This window comes from Arvicanthis niloticus, chromosome 26, assembly GCF_011762505.2.
Source record: "Arvicanthis niloticus isolate mArvNil1 chromosome 26, mArvNil1.pat.X, whole genome shotgun sequence".
NCBI classification, from domain to species: Eukaryota; Metazoa; Chordata; class Mammalia; order Rodentia; family Muridae; genus Arvicanthis; species Arvicanthis niloticus.
This window is the reverse complement of record NC_133434.1, coordinates 6,463,712-6,485,200: the sequence shown is the minus strand read 5'-3', so window position 1 is coordinate 6,485,200 and position 21,489 is coordinate 6,463,712.

The window sequence follows — 21,489 nt, the reverse complement described above, 5'->3', positions numbered from 1 at the left end:
TGATTGTCTTTTTTTCTTCAGTGAGGGAGACGTGATGTTGTGGAATAACATTTGTTGCTGTTGTGAAAATCTGTCATGAGTATTTGTTTAATAAACATGCCATTGAAACACACCCCTTGAAGATTTCCCTGGGAACAAGAGGACTGGCTATACTTGTCCCAAGCCTGTATATAAATGCCTCTGAATCCAGCATCTGAGCAGAGGTGTCTAAGGCTTCAGAGACCTTGGGTCAAGTGGTCTAACACCCGACAAGTAAAGCCTGTCTAACTCACCCTGGAGACGGAGCTTTAAGCCTGTGGTCTCTTCTGCTCGTAACATTTGAAGCCTTTCAGGTAGTCTTCTATTTTTCTTGGTGATGGTGGCAGTGGCAAACCCCAGGGCTCTGACTGAGCTATATACTGTGCCCTAAGTTTTTTTAATAATTTAAATTATTATAAAAATAAGCACAGATCCTGCCTTCCTGTAAAGTGTGCCCACCAGTGTTCACTTGTCATAAGCAAGCAGTCATTCATTGAAGATGTGCCGAACCCCATTCATGTGCTGAACTAGTACCAAGTATTTGGTGCTTTGATCACACAGCTTACTGTTGTTGTCTTGAGAGTGAAGTATCTTTGCTCTGACTGTTCCTCTCTAACTATTAGATACAGTAAACCCAATAACTGGACTCCTTTTTAGCATTTACCTGCCCATGTCATCCAGTCTCATGACTTCATAAATGATCTCCACATGATTGCCAGACCTTGCTTCTCTCCAGCTCTAACCTGGAATAGCCAGCTGCCTACTTAACATTCCCAATGGGATGTTTATTGGTTTCTCAAAATGAAATTGCCCAAACAAATCCTGATATTGCCCTTACCGTCTGCAGTTGTCTTGGTGTCTCCCATCTCAGAAATAAAATAGTGTTCTATGTGGTCCAGAGAGTGATCCAGGCTAGCTGTACTTTCAGTTTTGAATGAGTGAATTTATTGAGTGTGCCTAAAGTAAAAAAAAAAAAAAAAATAGTGTGATGACAGATGGGTGGATGAGTGGGTGGGTGCATGGGTGGGTGGTTGGACAGACAGACAGACAGATAGATAGCAGACAGAGATAGATAGATAGATAGATAGATAGATAGATAGATAGATAGATAGATAGATAGATAGATAGATAGTAGACAGACAGACAGACAGACAGACAGGAATTTGAATGCTTAAAACACTCAGCAGAAATCAACTGGTAAAGCCCATTAAGTCAGCCAGCTGGAGTTCCTGGTAGAGTCCAGGCAAGAGCAGTGTCCCTTCTGGTGAATCTTCTAAATAAAAGAACAAGTAGCAACATATATAGATGACATCATCAAATCAGACATTCACCCTATCCAGCAAAAACTGACTAGAGAAATTGAGGCTGACAGTTGGCGTTTCCAGTTTGGATCTTTGTTCATGGATGACATTCCCATGGCTGAACCTCCAGCTTCTCCTTAAGTGGTAAGACAAACAGTAAGCAGCAGTAGCATCCGTGGCGATCCGTGGCCTTCCAGCTAGCTAGCTCCAAGGGAAAGGTCTTGCTCCTGGGTGGTTTTGAGGTTTTCTTCTCTCTCTGTCACAGGGTTATGGGGCAGCCTGTCCTCAGACAAGTGGCCTAGGAAGGAAACTTTTTTCTGTTTTTGTTTGTTTGTTTATTTGTCTGTTTGTTTGTTTTGGAGGTCTTACTATGTAGCTCTAGCTGACCTTGAAACTCACAGAATCTGCCTGCTTCTGCCTCTGGTGTGCTAAGAACAAAAGTATGTGCCACTACACCCAGTTTGGAGGACACGTAAAAAGAATTTTTTGATTCTGAATTTCACATCATGCCCCCCAGTCCCACTCATCTCCCTGTCCTTCTGTATCTGCCCTCTGCCCTTGTAACCTCCATTCTCCCCGCCAAAAAAAATTTAATTAAAAAAAAAAACAATAAAAACAGATCTCTCCATGGAAACTGCAGCATGTCCCAGTATGTCATACAGCACACCCTTTTGTTCAAACGTCTTCAATTGCAAATGTCCATGGTAATGTGTCATTGGCCTGGTCGGAGGTCTCTTGCTTTTGCTACAATATCAATATGGGATCCTCGCCAGGACTCCTCTCCATATCATGTTGTTGCCATGTGTCATGGAGATCCTGCTGCTTTAGATCTGCAGGACTGGCCCCTTCACAAGCTCCAGAAGTTCTTAGAGGGGGTAGATGTTGGGGTAGGCCAATTCGAAGCCCTGGATCTGGGCCTGGGTGGTAGCTGAGTTGGTCAGTCTGCCAGCTCTCTCACACCTACACCATCAGGACCACCTCTCCAGCATTGCCCCGGCTAACTTGCCCAAGTGCCTCAATCAACAAGGGGCAGAGCCGCCATCCTGCTCTTGTGATGTCAGGGCAGCTCACCTTCTCCCACCACCAGGGTCAGTTCTACATGTTGTCTAGATGAGGTGCGGGGATGGGGGAAGTGGCGGGGACTAGCGGGTGGGCTGATCTCTGGATGTTGCAGCTGGTGAGGGACAGGACCAGCTGTCCAGCCTGCCAAAGAGGGAGGGTACATCTCTTCCACACCCATACTACCTCACAGCAAATGATGGGTGGGGCCAGCTCTCCCAGTACCACAAGCAGTGAGAGGTAGGGATAGCTCTACACAGCCCTAGAACCTCAACCTGATCCCAGGCAGCAGCCCTAACTGGGGATGTCTGCCTGGCCTTTGGTGGTAATATGAGCCATGGACATCAACACAGACCCCTGTATCTGCATGGCCATGGACCCAGACATGGCTCCCAGCTGGCAGCACAGACCAGGACTTTATCATGCCCTCGGGTGGTAGGGCAGCTACTCACATGAGGCATTCACCTCTCGTCTTAGAGATGAAATTTTAAGACAAATATCTCTGAAAATGAAGGGTTGGCAACTCAGCTTCCAGTGCCAGCTACTCCGTGACTTTAAACAGCACATGATAACTTACTAATAAAACCTACTTTGCAAATGACCACTCCGATCTTCCATTTTTTCCAGACCCAAATCTCCAGCGTCATCCTTATCTTATTCATCACTTTCTCTCCCATCAACTATATCCTCTACCTATAAAGTCTACCCAGGAACTCACAATCTCAGCACTCCTGTGGTAGCACAGCAACCCTAGTTCCCATCATCTTTCTTGTGAAATACTGCAGGAGCCTCAACATGGAGGCATACTGTGTGATCTAATCTCAGAGTCACCTGCAGTGCCTCTGCTGAAAAAACACAACCGCACATACACCCTTCCCATGGTGGCCACAGAAGCAAAAGCAGGAAGAATGACAGGCACTTGTCACTTGTGCTCATCCATTGATCAAAAACCATTTGGCCAAATCTAAAGTCCAAAGGACTTACCTACTTGCAGCCATAGCGAAGGATTCTATATGCAAAATAAGACTTTAGGATAGAGAGTAATGGGGACCAGCCTATAGTCTACTCTCAGTTATAATTACATCATTCTCATACTCAAAATACATTCACTCTTGACCCTAACCCTCTAAAAGTCCCGTCAAATCTCTGAAGTCTAGGAACTCATGATCTCATGATCTCTAGCTGGTCCAGATGTATCTTTTCCTGATGTAGAAACCTTTGAATTCAGAAGGCAAGTAACAGTCACAAGGCTGAGTCCCAGTGAGTACTCAGGTTTCTGTGTAAAGTAAAAGGTGGAAAGTTTCATGAACAGGTGCCTGCTCTGTTCTCTGCTTGGGTCTCATGTTTTCCTTAGGCATTTGCAAAGGGCAGTGGGCTTTCTCAACCTGCTTCCTATTTGTAGGAAGTTGAGGGCCCGGGAGGCTATTAACAACTCATATGGGATTTTCTGTCTTTTAGTTGATGGTAATACTTATTTTTTAAGTGACTTCTGAGATGGATTATTTTATTGAGTGTTTTGCCTGCCTGTGTGTTAGTGTCCCATGTGTGTGCCTAATGTCTCTAAAAGTCAAAAAGGGCATCAGATGCCCTGGAACTGGAAGTACAGATTGTGAGTTGCCATGTAAGTGCTGGGAATAGAACCCGTGTCCTCTGCAAGAGCAGCAAGTTTCTTAACTGTTGTGACATCGCTCCAGCACTGGTGGTAATATTTGTTGCTAATAAAGTCACCTTTAAAATTAGTGAAGTTTCTTTGTATATGTATATTGTATGTATAGCTGTAGTCAACTCTGTGTGCTAAAAACTAGAACATCTTTTTTTTCCTTCGAAGATTTTCAAGAATGAAACCAAATTTGGATAGATCCCTTTACTGTAATATCTAACTAATCTCTCTGCTTGTGCTCTGTCTTAGAATTCTTAAAAAACAAACAAACAAACAAACAAAATTCACACACACACACCTACAGGCACACATACCTGTACACACACACACACACACACACACACACACAATTTAGTTATGGAGGCCAGAACAGTATGCCATCAGTAAGCAGGATAATCAGGAAATTGAGTCATGTAATTCAGTCTCAATCTGAAGGCTCATAAGAACCAGATGCCAAAGTGTAATTCTCAGACCAAGGCCAAAGGCCTGAGAAGGAGAAGGTGCTTGTGGCATAAGTCTTGGAGTTCAAGAGGTCTGAGCCCAAGAGCTATGAAATCTTAAAGCTAAAAGAAGATGGTTTACCCCAGCTCAAAAAAAAAAAAAACAAAAAAAACAAAAAAAAAAAAAAAAACAAAAAACACTCTCAGCTGTTCATTTCATTCTGTTGAAGCCCCCTGGTGAAGGGAACCTACCTTCCTTAGTATACTGACTTAAATGCATCGTTATAGGAGACCTGAGTTTAGTTCCTAGCATCTACATCAAGCAGGTCACAACCAACTGTAACTCTAGCTAGCTCTAGCTCTAGCTCTAGCTCTGAGGGATCTCATGACCTCTTTTGGCCTTTGTGGGCACTTGTACTCATGTACACATTCCCACACAAAAACTCACATATCTAAGTGTAATTTAAAAACAAACGTTAAAATTTTTTAAGACTGCAGAAGGAGCTGAGTATACACAACGCATCCCCTGTGCTCTTGAGTGTGGTTGAGATGTGACAGGCTGTTTCTGCCATCTTCCTGCTATGATGGACTGAAACCTGGAACTGGGAGTCAAAATAAGCCCTCTCTTTGCTAAGTAGCTTTCTGTCAGCATTTTACCCTGGCAGCAGAAATGAAGGCAGGATGCCTGCTACATAAGTTGTGCTGCTAACGGTTCTTGTCACAAACAGGAAAGAGGACCAACAATCCTTGGAGTTAGAAGAAAATGAAAAACCATGTAAAAGGGACTCAAACTATTTAGAAACACACTGTGGTGGTTTGGATGAAGATGGCCTCTATAGTCTCATAGAGAGTGGCATTATGTGAAACCATTAGAACATGTGGCCTTGTTGGATTGGTGTGGCCTTATTGGAAGAAATGTGTCAGTGGGAGTGGGCTTTGGGGTTTCAGAATCCCAAACCAGGTCCAGCATCACTCTCTGTCACTGCTGCCACCTGATCCGGATGTAGAATTCTCAGCTACCGTCTCCAGCACCATGACTGCCTGGATGCCACCATGCTTCCCACCATGATGACAATGGACTAAGCCTTTGAAACTGTAAGCCAACCCTAATTAAATGTTTTATAAGAGTTGCCATGGTCATGGTGTCTCTTCACCACAATAAAACCCTAGCTAAGACACACACACACACACAAAAGTGCGCTCTGTAGAAAGGAAAGTTCAGTATGGGTCAACATGAGCTCTTCATTAAATATTACTTCTAGTGTATCCAAACAAAAGGAGTTGCTATTATGGTCATGGATCAATCCTTTCTTATAAGTAAAAGCAAGAATACCCTGGAGGGTCTTGTTTGTAGTGCTTTATACAGCTTAGTCAACCGGTGTGTCTCTGACTCAGAAATGAACCAGGGTAAGTTCTAAACTGTTGCTACCATTCTGTTTCTATTAATATTACAGCATGCACGTTTTGTCTTAAAGAAAACTGAGCAAGGATCTGCTGCTTCACTTCTCTAAGTCAATGTCTAGCAAAGCAACTTGAGTAGTAACATATTTTTTTTAAGTTTTGATTTTTTTTCTCTCCATGAAATTATTCCCTTGTTTTGGGGGAGAATGTGATTGGTTGGTTAGATGAAATGGTTTGTTGAAAATCCCAAATAGATATGCTATAGAATAAACTACACCTAACTCCTATTGATCCATTGAAACCCTGATGGCCTGGATCATATAGTATTTGGACGTGAAATCTTTGGGAAATAATTAGAATTAATACATCCACGAGGGCAGGGCCTTCTTTTCTCCTTTGTTCCACTTGATACCAGCTTCCAGACTATGAGCTACACACACTCCTTTATTAGCCCATATTAGAGGTTTTAAAGATAGTAAGTGAACTAAGATAGTTGGGCTTAAACAGGGGTGATTTCCGACCTCAGGAGACATCTGTCAATGTCTAGAGACACTTTCTGTTAAAACAGCTCAGGGCAGGGAGGAAGAGGGTTATAAATATCTGTAGCTAGGTGCTAGGCGTACTATCACAACAAAAAAATTATCCAGGCCAAATGGTTTTAGTATAAAGGTGGAAACCCCTGAATTATTTTTTTTTTTAAATGTCATATAGTTCCAAGGAAGAACAAGATTTAGGATAAAACTGACTGAGCAGGGAGTAAGGATAAAAGACACATACCATCTCTGTTTGTTTAATGATTCTGTCAAAAACATACTAAAATAAAGCTAGAAATCTTTGGTTTTTGATTTGTAGGTGCCAATCTGTTTATTTTAATCATTTACAGTAATTTATAACAGACTGAAAACGCCTGTGCTGTAGGTCCTAGGCAAAGGAACAGAAAGGAAAGCCGAAGATAAGACGGTAAAAGGAACGGGGGAAGATAGGCGCTATCAGCTAGACTCGGCCGCTGGATCTGCATGTGCAGAGAAACGCAGCCAGCCGCAGCCCGCGGAGATCTACCGATCGATCGGGAGACACTAGACGGATGGAGAGATACTTTAAGTCAGGACTTCTCCTCAGGGGAACGTAGACGTTCCCTAAAAGGTGGGACATACATTCTCAAAATGAGCACAGAGAAAAGAGGCAGGGGCGAGGAAGACAGGAAAAAAAAAATCACAAGCCATCCAAACATTTGACGCGATCACATTAAAATTTGACTTTCATCCATTTAAAAAAAAGAAAAAAGAAAAGACCACAAGCAAGGTAGAAACAACAACAGAACGAGAGGAGATATTTTCAATTCAAACTGCATAAAATTAACAAAGAGCTGGTATACAAAATACAGGCTCATGCTCAGTTATAAAGACTCTGTGGAAAGAGTGGATACTAAAATCGTGGGGTACTGATTATGATAAGAGAGCAACAAGAAAGAGCAGGATGGGGACAGAACACACGTGCACGCGCGCGCACACACAGTATGTACGCTGAGGGGTATGTGAACTTGAGTGTCGGTATGTGCCTACATGAGATAGAGGCATCAGACCCTGAACCATAGGAGTATGTGAGCAACGCGAACTGGGAGCCGGGAACCCAACTCTGACCTTCAGCAAGAGCAGGACTGGCTCTTACAGGCAGAGCTACCTCTCTAGCCCCTGTTTTATTTCTTTGGGAAAAAAAAAAAATGAGAGAAGCCTAGCACGGTGGCAAACCCCGGCAGTCCCCGCACTCACGAAGGCCGAGGCAGGCAGACTGTGTATTAGAGGACAACCCGATTAACTAAAATAGTGTTGGGAGTCAATGAGGCTGGCTGGGGAGAATATGAATTGTTCATTTCCATTCTTAACTGTATACTTCCCATATGTGTTAGAAAGAAACGAAGAATTCTTACAAGTCAATAAGAAATAAAAATAGAAACCTGGGCAAAATACAAGCACAGAAAAAGAAGACCTAAATCTAGTGAGCTTATGGAAAAATGATGTTAAGTCTCCCTAACAAAGAAATTTATCAATTCAAGCAAGGCGTGTCGCCGCTAATCCAGAACTGGGGAGGCTAAGGCCTGATGGCTAGGAGATCAAAGTCATCCTTGGCAGTATAGTCAGGTCAAGGCCAGCCTCAGCTAAATGAAACTCGATCTTGAGGATCTCAGTGGTCAATAGAACTTCCTGCTCTTGCAAAGATTTGGTTCCAAGCACACATATGGCAGCTCACAACCATTTATAACTCTAGTTTGAGGGTCTCTTATAGTCTGTTCTGGTTTCCATGAACACCAGGCATGATCATGAGCAGGAAAACAAAAGTCATAAATATAAAAACAACCCTTTTTGTTTTGGTTTGTTTCGGTTTTTCAAGACAGGGTTTCTCTGTGTATCCCTTGATTGTCCTGAAACTAACTCTGGAGACTAGGCAGGCTGCAAACTCAGAGATCTGACTGCCTCCGCCTCCTGAGTGCTGGAACTAAAGACATACAACAAACTTTTAAAAAAGAAACTCACACTCAAAAAGAGGGAGATGTGGCCTCAGCTCCCTTGTAACACACTGGATAAACTGTGCTTCCAAGGAAGATGGAAAGGTGGAGAAGAGAGAGTGTTATACAACGTTTCGTGTACAGTCTGGAATTTTTTTTTTTTTTTTTATATTTTCCATAAATGGATGTCGTGAACCAGAATGCACTTATCCTGCTCTCGGGAATGAGAATTGGTGCACTTCTAATAACATCTATGACAAGCATCCTTTAGGTGACTGAAGAACACCAACTGCAGCCAGATGCCGCTGGAGGAGGTATTTCATTGGGAACAGGCTTTGAGGTTTCAAAAGCCCATGGCATTCTCAGCTAGCTCTTTCTACCTCACACTTGTGGATGAAGATGTAAACTCTCAGCTACTGCTCCAAAACCACGCCTGCCTGCCTGCCTCTGGCGTGCTCCCCACCATGATGGTCACGGATTCTAACCCTCTGGAACTGTGAGTCCCAAATTAAGTTGCCTTGGTCATGGCATTTTGTCATAGAAATAGAAATGTGACTAAGACAAGCTCTTTTTTTTTTCCTTTCACTTTTTAAAAACCGAGTGTATGTGTGTGTGTGTGTGTGTGTGTGTGTGTGTCTGTGTCTGTGTCTGTATCTGTATCTGTGTCTGTGTCTGTGTGTCTGTGTGTTTTAAAGTCAGTTATGTCCCTCAGTTCCTTCTCCTGTGTTCGTGCCTTGCCCTAACAGATAGCTAAGACTTACAGTCCTGAGAGTAGCACGATCTCTGAACTGGGAGATGCAGAGTTTATAAAGATGAAACGCCATGCCCGGGGTCTTAATTAGGGCCTCATTGCTGTGAAGAGACACCATGACCAGGGCAGCTCTTATAAAGGAAAACATTTAATTGGCAGCTGGCTTGCAGTTCAGAGGTTTAGTCCATTGTCGTCATAGTGGGAAACACAGCAGCACGCAGGCAGACTGGAGAGGCAGCTGAGAGTTCCACATCTGGACGGCAGACATCAGGAAGAGAGAGTGACACAGGATCTGGCTTGTGCTACACCCTGTGACACAGTTCCTTCAACAAGGTCACACTTACTTCCAACACAGGCTCATGTTCAAATCTTTTGAAATAATGCGACACTCCCGGTGAGCCTATGGGGGCCATCTTCATTCTAGCCACCACATCCAGAATATTACATCATGAGAACAGAGGCTTCCCAACTCCTTTCTTCCCCAGAGAGAAACAGTGTCTTTGGGGCTAGAGAGATGGCCCAGACAAGCATTCATTTACTCTTCTTGTATCAGGCCAGAGTTTGGTTCCCAGCACTTACATTAAGTGACTTACAACCACGTGTAATTCCAGCTCCAGAAGATGCAATGCCCTTTTCTAGGTACCACAGATACCAATAGGTACATGATATCTCTCTCTCTCTCTCTCTCTCTCTCTCTCTCTCTCTCTCTGTCTCTCTCTCTCTTCTCTCTCTCTCTCTCTTCTCTCTCTCTCTGTCTCTCTCTCTCTCATCTTCCTCTCTCCCCTGCTCTCTCTCCCTCCCTTCATCCCTCTCTCTTTCTCTCTCTCTCTCTCTCCCCTTCTCACACACAGATACATAAGTAAAAAATAAATTAATATTACAAGGTGCTTTCCTGAAAAGTTGACCTAAGGCTAAGAGATATTGGAGGTCTTGGCAAATACACCATCAAATCAGTTAGAAATTCATGTGCTCAAGGCCATCATCCGGGGCTGGAGAGACGGCTCAGCAGTTAAGAGCACTGACTGTTCTTCTAGAGGTCACAAGTTCAATTCCCAGCAACCACATGGTGGCTCACAACCATCTATAATGGGATTTGATGCCCTCTTCTGGTGTGTCTGAAGACAGCTACAGTATAGTCATATACATTATATCTAGATAGATATAGATATATAGATAAATATAGATAGATGATATAGATTAGATATAGATATATAGATATAGATATGGATATATAGATTTAGATATAGATAATATAGATAGATGATATAGATATATAGATAAATATAGGTATAGATATAGATATATAGTATATGACATCATTTAGGTGGCTTTCTGATTCTGCACTGTTCAATAAAATAACTACTAAGCAACCAAGAACTACAAGGTATGTCAGGGTAGATGGGGGGTTGTTATATTTACAATCCAAGGGTGGGGAGAGAATTGTTGTTGTTTTAGTGATGTTGTTGTTCCTCTTCCTCCTCCTCCTCTTCTTTCCTCTTTTTTCTTCTTCTTTTTCCTTTTCTTTCTTATTCTTGTTTTTCACCTCTTATGCCATGAACTCGGGGACCCAACATCTCAGGCTCCTTCTCTGGTTTCAGAGCGATTTTCACACAGCGTCTATGGGCCTAGCAAGCTGGCACCTTTCTTGAACCAAGGTGCCCTCCTCCTTTTGCTTCTCTCCTTTGCTGACTCTATTCCTGAACACTTTTCCAGTGTGCTCTCAGTACATAGGCCAGACATCTTGAAAGAAGCATCCTCAGAGGATCATGTGACCCCCTAGAAGTTTCACATTAGAGTGGGTAACCCAAGACCCTATTTCCAACAGAGAGAAAGGAGAAAGAGGAAGTGCAGAGCATGGGAAGAGAGATGGGAGAGGAGAAAAAGAAAATATAGGAGAAAATCTGTAAAAAATAAAATAAAATAAATAAGAGACCAGGAGCTGAGAGTTAGTTTAATGGCCAGGAGTGGGCTGCTTCTCTTCCAGGGGATCCTAGTTCAGTTCTCAACACCCAAATTAGGTGGCTCATCACCACCTGCAACTCCAGCTGCAAGGGATCCAACGCTTCTGACCTCCATGGGCACCTGCACTCAAGAGCACACCACACACACACACACACACAAACTTAAAAACAAATCATTAAGTTTTTAACAACAACAAAGAAAATTTTTAAAAAGAGCAGAGAAACAGAAGGAGATCATTTGTGAAGGTCTGGTGAGATGGTTCAGTGGGTACAGGCACACGCCACCAAACCTCACAACCTGAGTTCTATCCCTAACCCGTTTGGTGGAAGAAGAGCTGACTCTCGTGTTGTTTTCTGACCGCCACACACATATCATGAAATGCACATGCCACATTTACCATCATACCAAGAGAAGCATAGTCTTTAAATTACTATTTTAAAATTATGAATAATTCAAGAAATAGTTGCAGAACTGAGATAGACTATAAATTATCTAGAATGGTAGACAAAAGCAGATCCGCTTCAAGGAGCATGCTATCAGTTAGTGGGATCTGATTGAGGCAAAAAGAAAAATCCTACTCATTCTCGGGGATGGAGAGAAATTAATGGTACACACACACACACACACACACACACACACACACACGCACGCACGCACGCACGCACATGGGTTAAGAGTGCTGGAGAATTGCCAACCTCTCACTAGTGCACTGGAAACTCCTTCACAGTTCTGTGGAGAATTATCTCAAGCCAAGAATCCTGCTCCCCACCAAACCACCATCATCACGAGAGCAAAACAGAGATGTTTTTAAAAATGCAAAGTGTGCCCAATATTTTCTATTTTCTCCTCCAAACTTTCATACCGCTTCAGTTGCCATGAAAAAGTGAGCTGTTCTCATGGTGTCCTTGGAAAGAGGGTATAGAAAGGTGATGCTTGTTAACCCTCTTGGCTACCACTCTAGTTTCCATGGATTCCTGCATCCACCACCAAAGACCACAGCTCTAGCCAAGCATCCTTTCCTGCAGCTACTTTCCCTAGGTCTTAGTCACTTCTTCCCCTCTGCCCCTTAAGCTCAGTCTGTACCATGTGTCCCATCTCTTTGTTTACTCTGGAGCATCAGGTTACTGTGACACTAACTCTGCAAAGCTACTGTATATTTCTATAATCTCCAGGCCCACGAGAGCTTGCTTGAGGCAGGATGAGCTCATCTAGACATCATTATTTCAAGCTTTAGCTCCTGGAACAACAGTGCTTCACAGTGTACACAATGTGTGGTTGCAGCTACTCTCTCCCAATGTCTTTCATCTTTCTTAGTGGCTATTTTTCTCTAATGGATGTGTCAGAGGCTACAAACAAGAGTAAGTACAAACAAGAGTACAGATGTCCCCTTACTTAAAATGGCTTACATCCAATCGATCCATCAAAGTTGAAAGTACCATAAATGGAAAGACCTGGATACCCCTAGACTAGTGAACATCATAGTTCAATCTTAAATGCGCTTAGAACACTCTTATTAACCTAAAGTTGGGCAAAATTATCTGCAAAAAGCGTGTAACACAATCAAAGGTTAGATATCTCACACGACTTAGTGAATTGCTATTATTATAAAGAAATTAAAATGCAGTCAAGTGGTAATGGTACACACTTTTAATTCCAGCACTCTGGAAGCAGAGGCAGGAAGATCTCTGTAAGGTGTAAGCCAGTCTGATCTAAAGAGCTAGTTCCAGAAAATCCAGGGTTACAAAGAGAAATACAAAGAAATACAAAGAGAAATAGATAGATAGATAGATAGATAGATAGATAGATAGATAGATAGATAGATAGACAGACAGACAAACAGATAGATTAGATTAAAAGCAAGCAACACAGTACACTACAGTGATTCAGTTGATCACCCTACCAGCATGAGACCAACCAGGAGCTGCATCTGACTGCTGTGTCATACCACAGACAGCTAGCCTGGGGAAACAGGAATTTCTGCTGGATCAGTGTCCCTTTCATACCATCGTACACGGCTGAAAATTTGTAAGCCAAACCATCATAAAGCAGGAACTATGTTAGTTTACTTTCTCATTGCTGTGATCAAATTACTCAATGAAAGGGTTATCTTGGCTCACAGTTTCAGACTCCAGTGTTCCAAAGCAGAGAAAGCATGGTAGAGTTCATGACATCACAGGTCACTCATTTCATGGCCGACCAGGCAAGAGAACAGTCAGAATCAGGTATTTGTCTATAATCTTCAGAAGCCTGACCCTACTAACCTACCTCACCAGCTTGGCACCACTTCTTAAGAGTTCCACAGCTTCCCAAGGTAGGACCACAAGCTGAGAAACAAGGATTCAAATAAGAGCCAGTGGTGAGGCACTCTATCTTCAAATTTGAACAGGAACTGTTTACCTATGGTATCTCTTAGGCTTAAAATTAGAAATGGCATAATCTCACATCCCACCCCTTGCCATTCGCATCAACAAGTCCTATGGCCCATCCACTGTGGACACGAAAGGCCATGCACACCGATGGAGCTGAAGAATTAAAGTCCATTGCTCTGGAGCTGCAGAGAGATGGCTCAACAGTTACGAGAGCTTGCTGTTCTTCTAGAGGACCAGTTTGCTTCCCAGCATCTACATCAGATAGCTTACAATCATCTGTAACTTCAGCTCCAAGGGATCCAATGCCCTCTTCTGGCCTCCACAGCCACTCTCCCACACATGTATATATATATATATATATATATATATATATATATATATATATATGACATAAAAATATTTTCAATTAAGTTAGGATTAGAGAGATGGCTTAGTGGTTAAGACCATTTATTGTTCTTGAAGCAGACCCAGATTTATTTCCCACAGAGTGGCTTATAACTGTCTATAATTCCTATTCAAAGAAATATGGTGTCTTCTTCTGGCCTCCAAGGGCAGCAGGCACATATACATACATACATACATACATACATACATACATACATACATACCAGCAAAAACACCTATATACATAAAATAAATCTTAAAAAAATAAAGCCCATTACTCAACCTGACACCCCTGCTTACATCTTTATAAATATTTCCTTTATTAAATCCATCTCAATTACCTCCATTTGAGTGTGCCATATGTTGCCTTCCTGGCTGCAGATAGATGCAAGAATAGGTACCAGGAGGGGCTCAAGAAAACACATTCCCAAAATAGTAGTCTGATATTTTGTTGCTCTCATGTAGTTGAGAAGCACACAACCACTCTCCCCATTAGGAGAAAGTAGAACGCTGGCAACCCAAGGTACTCAGTGAAATAACAGTGGCAACCTGTCACTGGTGGCAGCATGGAGTGAATTCAGGTGGAGGGCAACAGATATAAACTGACTGTGGCACTTAGTTGCCATGGTAACAATAGCGATTGTAAAGACTCTAATCAGATGATGGCTGCTGAATGCTCTAAGGACGGTAAACAGAAAGAAAATATATCAAGTGCCTTAAATACCCAACTCAGAATCTGATGAGAAGTCAGAAGTCTCTATGGCATCTCTAACAGAGTCCGTCTCCTTTGGTCATTGGACTGATATAAATAAGGACCGATTTAATGGTTGCAGAGTTAAAATCCTCTGAAAGCTTGTGGCATAGCCAGTCTAACAGAAAGAATGTTGTTAAGAGACACTTGTGTCCATTGCTTTGGCACTCAGACTACAAAAGCGATGGTCCCTGAAAAATTGCAGTTTTCCCAGGCATCTCATGCCAGAGGAAGAAATTGTCAGCAAGAATGGAAAAAGCTTTCAAACAGTTTGGACATACTGTGGCTGGGACTACTTAGCTATTCACACCTTGGCCCCACTACTTAAACCTAAACCTCATACCAGGACCCTGAAGACAGACTGGGAGGGCTGCCAGTCTTCTATATCCCCCTTCTCCATGTATAAATTCTATATGTCTCCTTTTTCTGTGTTTCTCTAATTTTTGTTTGCTTAATTGACCTATTGAGGACAGAGGACGAAGCCTGGCTTATTTATAAGGTCTGACAGCCTCGGACTTGAGCCTCATAACTTTGCTAACAGTATAGCAGTGATTGGGCACTTGACTAGCATACAGATGGTTCTGTATTAGAGCCCCACCATTGAGGGGAGATACCTTAAAATCTCCAGCTTCAGTCTCCCACAATAAGCTAACTGTGCTAACGGGAAAGTAATGAGACCCTGACATGTGGAAAAGAGATATACAGATACAAGTGAGACCAGAATCTGAGCTGAAGCCCTCCTCCAACAAGAGGGTTATAGCTGCTCAATGGAAGTAAATTAAAACATTCCAAGGACCATACCTTGAGAAGGCGCCACTTAATGAAATGTGATTTTCTTAAATATCTGCTTCCATGGTCTTCAGTTGTTTCCAGACCCACAAGGAGAATCAAATGCCAACATAGTCCAGATGACAAAGTGTAAAATATAAGCCTAAAAGAAGATAGAGTTTCTACCAAAAGAGTAGTAGAAGGTCAAAGTCTTAAATCAGGAGTCTGGGGAGCATGTGTTCGATGAGATTTTATGGTTGTTAGACCAAGAAGAATATAACAAGATTTTATTAAGATGACGGTGCTGAGGTGGATGCACTATGGGGAACTGGGGTTTACTGACATGATTTGAGGAAGTAACATTTGTCAGTTAAGCTGTCCAAAAGTAAGCTACAGGTACCAAAGCTGAGAAGACATCAGAAGTTCCTTGGAACATAGCAGGTGTGGGTAAATAGTTAAAATACTAAGGGACAGTGCAAAGGTGAACTTGATACGCTTTATGGGTTTTGATCTATAGCTGCCTGGCCATATTCTTCTTAACTGAAGCTCCTACAGCTGATAAACACTTTCAGAAAGTAGCTAGATACGAAATTAACTCACAAAAATCAGTAGCCCTCATATATACAAATGACAAATGGACTGAGAAAGAACCCAGGGAAACAACTTCTTCCAGAATAGCCTCAAATAATGTAAGATATTTTGGTGTAACTCTAACCAAGCAAGTGAAAGTCTTGTATGATGAAAAACTTCAAGTCACTGAAGAAAGATATTGAAGAAGATATCACAAGATGGAAAGATCTCCCATGATCATGGAGTGGTAGGGTTAGCATAGTAAAAATGGCCATCTTCTGAAAAGCAATTTACAGATTCAACACAATCCCCATCAAAATTCCAACATGATTCTTCATAAAATACATACAAATATAAAGGTGATCTAAATGAAATCGCTCCAACTGGCCATCTCTTGTCACCATATGAAGCTTCCAGTCTCAGGACTGGGTTACATCTAATTGAGTTTCTAGTCAAAGGGGTCCCATGAGAATCCCTAATCAACTCAAGCTATTGTTGCCAAGACTATAGGTTGCTCTCCACAAACTGACAGCAAGGACCCTTTGCTAAAGACAACATCTACACAACTCATTAAAAATGGTGAAGTCAAACTGGTGCCTACATAGAACCTTTGTCCCTACATTCTAGCATCTTTGATGCAGGATGTTACTCTGCAGGCTACCAAAAGAGAAACATGAACACCAACCCAGCCACAAATGCTTTGACCTACAATGGTGCCCTGCCTGCCAGATATGCTAGAGCAAAGATAGCACAAAGGTGGTAGGAGTGTAAGGCCCCCACGAAGGGAGGACCTCACCCAAGCCTCGGGAATTCACGGCCACCCATTAACTCACAAGACACCGAACTTGATGTAATCAGCAAGAGGTATATTTCAATCGGTATACTAAGGTCAAGACCCATTACCCACTCAGGGGCAGTGGGGTCTGACCCCAGGGCTATGGAGACAGAGAGAATTTAAAGCCCAAAACCGCAACTCAGGGGGGAAACCACAACCCAGGGGGAGTAAAAGAGGGTTATTGGAAAGCACCTGTGGAAAGTCCCAGCCCATTATTCAGTTTGTGACAGGGAAGAGTCATGGGGGAACATTTTGTATAGGCTATTCTCTAAGAGCCTATTCATAATCAACCATCTATCTTGTGGTCAGCCAAATTCCTGAAACACGGAGCTCACAACCAAGCTGACCTGCACTCTTGGTTCTGCTTAGGCTGCTAGGAGTTTTTGAAAATTTTTAACCCTTTCAGGAGTAACCAGCCAATATCTGATTTGACTGAAGGCCTTGACTTAAGGCCCACTCCACGTGATAGAATCCATATCCGACACTGCTTGGATAGTCAACAACATGAGACTAGATAGCCCATGATCCTAAGGTAAAACCACATACACTGCTGTTCTAAAACAAAACAAACAGACTTCTAGTGACGTTCTGATATACCCACAGATTGTTGCCTTGCTCACCCCATCACCAGCGAAGCTTCTTCCTGCGGGTGGACACTTGGACCCAGCTATCCAAAGAAAGGAAGTAGAAACCAGAGGGCGGGGCAGTCTCTGCAGACTCTGGAAAGCGATGTGGTGTGCCACATTCGACTATGTTGCTTTCACCCTTTGCTCTGGAAACTCCCATGACGCTGTCAGTTTCAAGGGGAGTCTAGAATAATAAATTTCTTTGCAAAAGATCTAGGCGCCATCATCTCCTGCCACTCTTAAATGTGGCCGACAAGTCCAGGCAGTCAGAGAACAGGGCAGGTAGGGCGGTCTCTTCCGTGCATCTCTGCATGGTTGTTTTGCACAGCTGTAGGGAAGGAAGGATGCTTAGTGAAGGAAGAGGTATAGGAAGGAAATCAGGGCTAAAATGACAATAGCCTGAGATGAAGAAAAGGGACTTAATGTCCCCATCGAAACATTTGCATAGTGTGGTAGCTGTGACCCGTTTTTCATGATGTATCTGAGGATCCTTTATTTTATTGTATGTTTTAAAAACTCATTTTGGTTTTTCAAGACAGGGTCTCACTGTATATAGCACAGGCTAGCCTTGAACTAACGGCAAGTCTCCCAATTTTAAGTGTAAGCTACATTGTCCAGTTATTTAATTTATGTTTAATTATCCCTAGAAACATAAAGTTGGACATATTTATGGGCAATAGTGTAACTTTTCAATACATTTAAAACAAAAAATATTTTATAACTTTTTCTATTCTGAAACAACTACAGTTCCCTTGAAAAATGCCCCCCCCCCCCTTATTTTTTGTTAGAGCAGAACTTTGCTGTCTAGAGCTGGCTTCTGAGAATTTTTATTTTAATATTTATTTATTATTTGTTTATTCATTTATCTCATGTAAATGTGTGTGTGCCTGAATATACATGTGTCCACAGAGGCCAGAAGAGGGTTTCAGATGGGTCCCCCCTGGAACTGGAGTTACAGATGGTTGTGAGTCAGTGTCTGGGTTCTGAGAATCAAACCTGGGTCCTCTGGAAGAGCAGCCAGTTCTCTTAACCACTGAGTCACCTCTCCAGGCCTCTGAGATTCTTTTTTATTGGTTCCTAAATCAGCACTGAGAGGCCAGAGAAAGCAGAGGATAGACAAGTGGCATCATTCACACAACCACATCCTGACATGTTTGAACACATGGAGCCTATGTTTGACCCTACCTCAGTACCGAACCTGATTCTTTAATGAGATGTTATTTTAAGATGGGGTCTTAGAGACAGTTCAGCCCTGAGGGTGATTCCCTCATGGTGACATCAGTGACCTTATAAGAAGAAAGGACTAATGACCCATGCTTACAGTCCCAACACTGGGAAGCAGAAGCGTTAGGATCGTTCACAAGTTTTAGGCCAGCATGGGCTACATAATTAGTTTTAGGCCAATGTGGGTTTTATAATGAGACCTTGTCTCAAACAAAACAAAACAAAACAAAACAACAAAACAAAAACAAAAGCAAATAGAGCTGGCCTCCATCTATCCTCCCTTCACCATGGGAAGATACACAGAGAAAACTGCTTTGTCTGTAGACCAGGAACACAGCCCTCCCCAGGGATGCTGGGTTAGCCAGCAGCTGGACCTTGGTCTTCCAGCTTCTAGAACTAGGAGACATAAACACTTGTCATACAAGCCACCAGTCTCCAGTGTATCAGTTATAGCCATGGGAAGCACTAGCTAGTAGCCAACAGATTGCGAATGTGCTTTCTTGAGTTGCAAATGTCCATTTTGTTTTGTTTTGATTTCCCTGGTTTTTAAAATTGTTTATTTTTTTTATGTGTGTGAGTGTTTCCCCTGTATGTATGCATTTATACCACATGTGCGCAGTGCCTGAGGAAGTTGCATACACTGGAACTGCAGTTACAGGTGGTTGTGCACCATCATGTGGGTCCAAACTGAGGCCCTCAGCAAGTGCTGTTAACCACTGAGCCATTTCTCACCCCCACTTCTCTGGTTTTTAAAGTAAATAAATCTTTTTTGTTTTTAAAAAAAAAATAGAAAAATTTTGAGACTTTCCTACATGCATGTGCTGTATTTCCTGGATATCTCTCCTTTCCAACACTCTCCCTACCTCCTGCCTCCTGCCTCCTGCCTCCTGCATGTCTTCTGTTTTTTTAATAGACCACTGATTGCAATCTGTGTTACTCAGATACTCGTGAATGTAGGGCCACGCCCGGGACCACAGTTGACCTACCAAAGACCACAACACGGAATAAAATGTACTGTCCCTCAGACAGAAGCCATCAACTGTCAATAGCTTCTCGGCCAAGAGGAGACATTTATCGGTCCTTAGCCCCTTCAGGCTGAAGTGTTGACTGGCTTGATTTTGATGGGTCTTGTGCAGGTGATTCCAGCAGCTATGAGTTCATGAGTGTAGCAGTCCTATCATGTCCACAAGGCTCCATTTCACTCGATAACTCCCTCTAATCCTCCTGCCGCCTCCTCTTTCACCATGGTCCCTGAGCCTTTCGAGGAAAGGGATGAGTTAGCGGTCTCACTTGCGGGTGACCACTCCACTGTTCTCTACGTTTCAGACAGTTATGGAATTTTTGCACTAAGAGGTATTCACTGCACAAACAAACTTCCCTGATAAGATTTGAGCTGCACTAGTCAATCTATTGATATAGAGATACACATAGAGAGGGGGGGTTGACGCTATGTTCACTCAGCAAAATAACAGTGGTAGTTTTACCCCTGGCTTCCGGACAGACTTAGAGTGCAGGGCACACATTTCTCCTGAAAAGCAGGCCTGAAATCCAATCAGTTGGTGTTCGTGCACTGCTGCACTCGGGAGCATATTTTGCCATGCTTGTCGCTCTTATAAGTCACAACTGGGTTAAGATTTTTGATGACCTTTGTATGCCAGCAGCCTGCATTGCTGCTTCAAGGTGTTAGCCGATAGGTAGAAAGTTTCCTGGTCAGTATCACCTTGATTTCTCATTGTCCTGTAGCCATATTGTGTGCTGTCCTCAGTGGCAAGGTCTTACCACCTGAGCAGTGGCTCAGGTGGCCAAACAAAAGCAATACCAGTAGCTTGTATTATTTTGAGGTTCTCCAGGACACCCCTCACCAACCCCTGAAGGTGGGCTGATCTACATATGACACTGGTCTTTTCATTTGCCATCCTGTGAGTTGACGCACAGGCTTAGTCACGTGCAGGTACCCTGTGGCTTCACCCATTGTGTCCATCTCTTCAAGAAATGCATAAACAGTGATTCTGACCAGCTGAGCCTACGGCGGCTGAGGAGCAAAGAACACAGTAAAATGATGAAACAGCAGCCTTTGGTGTCGGAAAGCAAGAAGAAGTTTGATCTGGGTGCAAATGTAGAGGACCAGGCAGTAATTGCATGGTGTTTATACCATTTCCCAAGGAAGAGAGAGCAGGCAACCATGCTCCTTCTGAAGCTGCTCCCAGACCCTCCTGACAGAGCTGCTGTGTGGACAGAATGGAGTGCAGACAGCACGAGAAGAGGGCAGCTGCAGCAGGAGCATCGTCAGTCAAGCAGTCCCAGAGCCAGGGTAGCAGAGGAGCCCACATGTGCATGCACACCCTTCTGGGATCATGATGATGCCCCAGGGAGTTCTAGGCAGCATAATGATTTGTTGCTCCCTAACCACACAGTTGTCAGTGGTGGCGGTGGTGGTGATGTTGTTGTTGTGGTTTAGTGCTTGGCAGCCTCCAGGCACTGTGCTAGCTGGCTCTCAACAGCGTTTCTCAGCAGCTTTCTGCCAACCCCTGGGCACAGCCTCCTCAGCACCTAAGTCCTAGTCAGGCTGGCCTCCTCCTCTCCGTCCTCCTACTCTCCCTCCTCCAGGACCCAGGCAGTGTGCAGCTAGGGAGGGAGCAGACAGATGCTGAGGTACTAATTGTATTAATGGAAATGGCAAACACACATCCTTTCCATCTGGCAGCACAAAGGAGAGGCTGTTGGGGATGCAATTACCCTCTACAGGAGAGAGTAAAATATTTGTCAGGTTTAGCAATAAAATTAATATCCCCCAATTACTAGAGCCTTACTAATGAGATGAATATAAATTGCCTTCCTTAGTTGCAAGAGGAAGAACCTGTCACATG